This window comes from Manacus vitellinus, unplaced genomic scaffold (assembly GCF_001715985.3).
Source record: "Manacus vitellinus isolate BGI_N305 unplaced genomic scaffold, ASM171598v3 scaffold_57_pilon, whole genome shotgun sequence".
Taxonomy (NCBI): domain Eukaryota; kingdom Metazoa; phylum Chordata; class Aves; order Passeriformes; family Pipridae; genus Manacus; species Manacus vitellinus.
Genome location: NW_021940666.1, coordinates 251,223 through 254,471, shown reverse-complemented (window position 1 = coordinate 254,471; position 3,249 = coordinate 251,223).

Sequence of the window (3,249 nt, the reverse complement as noted above, 5' to 3'; positions counted from 1 at the left end):
ATAGTGCCCAAGGCTCCAGCTTACAAAATTAAAGGGATATGATCAGAGAAACGAATAATGGTTTTTAAAATTCTGTTTTGAAGTTGCTCATTCATGAAACAAGCTTCTCATGTTAAGCTCAAATTCCATGTTTATGAAACATCTCATGAATATATGGCGCTTTAATAAAAACAATAAATGTTTAAAGCTCTCCTACTTTTCTCTGCTCTTCATTATTAGAAATAAATCTTATGAAGCAGATAAAAGTATTACAATTAATCCCTCCTGAATGGAGACAGTATGTACTATTATTTTCAATATGAGAGAAACTGGCTTTGACTAGAGTGGCAACAACCAGTAAACTGATTTTATAGTTTTGATTTATTGAATATTAGGAAATAGACTTTTTTAATAATAACTCCATTTAAGTATTCATTAAAATGGAATTAGTACACAGAGGGCCAGATTCTGATATCTATATTCTTGTCAGACAGCATTTTATTACAGAAAAGTCTCGCTGACATCAGTGGGATTACTTGTAAAAGACCCTTCAGCATGAGTGAGAACACAGAACTAGAGCCTAACAGGGTACAGATGACTACAGAGGTTTTTGGTTCTCCTCCCTGACCCCCAGGTGCTCCACACACCCTTTGGGAATGGCTGGACCAGGATGGAATTGTGTGCCTGAGGCACTTCATCTCCACTGGTCTCCCAAAAACCTGACTCACCTCGTCCCTGCCCCAGGTACACGGGATGTGAAATATATTTCCTCATCCTCACAAGGGAAATAATTCCCAAGTGCTGATTATTTTGCTTTAGACCTTATGCTGAAGATACTGATCTTCATAGGTCTTTCAGTCTGAGTAAGCTTGACCTGAAGAATGCAGAGCACATGTTGCCATAAAAAAGCACTATGAAGATGAATTTTAAGTTATGAGAAAAGTCACTCAGAGGGGAAAAAAATAGGGGGCTATTAAGGGATCATGGCTGCATATCCATTTCTCTAAATTACACAGCAGAAGAGAAGGCCATCCTGTGTTTTTGTTTTGTACACTCCTGATTTAAATATGCAACTAAACAAATTCCAGTAAACTCTTGTGATGGCACCGGGTAAAGAGAACTGGTTTAGCTATAAATGCTGTTGATAGTTAGAAAAAGAATATGGATTTTTTCCACAAATAACCTAAAATATCTCTCAAACTCTAGCACCTGTACTATGTTTCTTTATTCAGTAATCTCTCTAACAGGGGAGGAGGCTGAGAAATTTGACCTTTATGCATAAAGAAATGACGGATGAGCAAATAGTGAATGCCCTAACTTATCTTTCATTCAAAATTCTTTGGCAAATTATTTTGAACATACACAGGTCATATCTGGAATATGCTTCTACTCTTTGACTGGATGAACATAGTTGGAATCCAGTCCTGACAGCAAACACTTCACAGTCTATTCAGTGTACATTGAACCCTTCCCTCTCTAAAGGGCTGCTGTTTCTGCAGAATCCCTTAGCAGAAAACTCATTTGCTGATAGAAAAACAAGTATGGTCAAAACCAATTTGTTTGATACTCTTTTAAAATATAAAAAAGTCTAATTTTTGGTTAATTGTAGTATAACGTGTATAGCATAATATAATATAACACAGTATAATCAGTAAACAGAGTACTTACTATTTTTTAACTTTGGTTTAAAAACTGTCCAACACTAGAGGTTTCTATTGTATAGTTCTCAAAGGTCAGACTTGAAAGTTTAAACTTCAGGTTCTACTGAGATAAAGGCACTGTGCTTTGCAAAGTTATGCCATTATCCCTGGTTATAATCTTCACTGACTTCAGAAATAATTGCTTTCCTTAAACAAAAAGGAAGTCTGATTCTAATTTGCTATCTAGATCTACATTCTTATATTCTTTTTATAGATTTTTGAACAAGTTATCACTGGAATCTTCCTTCACTCAAACGTAAGTGAAAGTTTTATCTTACCTCAGATATCCCAAAAATAATTTATGACTAAGGAAACAAAACCTTTTGTCTCACACATATTTCTTTGCGACAGCTGTGGTATTTCACTGCAAGCACAAAAGCTGTGATGGTCTGGACTGCAATCAACCATTTTTAATAGGAAATTTTTACAGACTTTTAATAAGATCTCCTAACATAATTTATGGGGAGAGGTTTTGAAGTGAAGAGGCATTGTTTGGCAAAGTGTTCTTCCTCTAATCTCAGGAAATTTAAATAATTGAGTGCTCATTTCCTCTAAACTTAGGATTTCTCCTTAAAAATGGTTAAGAAAAACACCTGCTACACTAGCAGCAAAATAAGCACATCAAGAGTCGAAAAAAAATATATTGCTAAATACTTTTCAAAGGCAAAACTCCATGTCAGAACCTAATATTATTAATAATAATGCAATATTGAAGTTTGCTTCTTCAGCTCAAAAATTTTACTACATATTTTGAATGAAGAGAGCATGTTGGTCAGGATGAGTGCAGGAGTTTTTTTTAACTCTACAGTTACTCCAGGGGAACTGGAGTAAGTGGAAAAAAGTAGAGAATTTACAAATTACAAGAAAATCAGATAAAAACCCAAAAGTTACTATACTTACAGAAGTTATCCAGAGTTCCTCTGACTATGGAACTTGGCTGGAAGAAGAAGGACAACAAGCTTCCCCTGAGATCTCTGATATGTCTTGCAAGAAGAGGCTCAAAGGGTATTTTAGCAGTTTCCCTTTAGTCCCAGAGAGATCTAGGGAAAAACCAGAAACATAAGTAAGAAGCACATTTCCATGCATTGATAAAGCTAATCAAAGCTCCTAAATACGAAACAGATTTAGTTTGGCTGAGTGGGAATTTGGACAAAGTTTTGAATTATTTTTTACCTTTTCTGAGTAACTCATAGGCCATAATTCTGACTTTAACTAATAGCTGACTTAACTGTGCTCCCCCCACCCCGTCTAGGTTGCCTAGAACAACTCTCCCAAAGGAGGAAAAATGAGAGGGAAAACCTTTGAAGGAAGGAGGCATGAACAGCCCAGGTACAGTGGCGGTACCCGGGATTCGTCCGGGTCACTGCGTGCCCAAGACCTCCAGAGGGCACTCAGCACAAAACGGACTGCGCTGAGGAAAGGGGGCTGCAATTCCACTTATCCTTACACAGCTTCCCAGAGAGACAACTCAGCTCTCAGCTCTGCCTACAGAGAGAAAACTGTAAGGGAAAAAAAAAAAATCCGAAGAGGAAAAATTATGCCATCATAAAGCCCTCATTTCTTTTCTGTG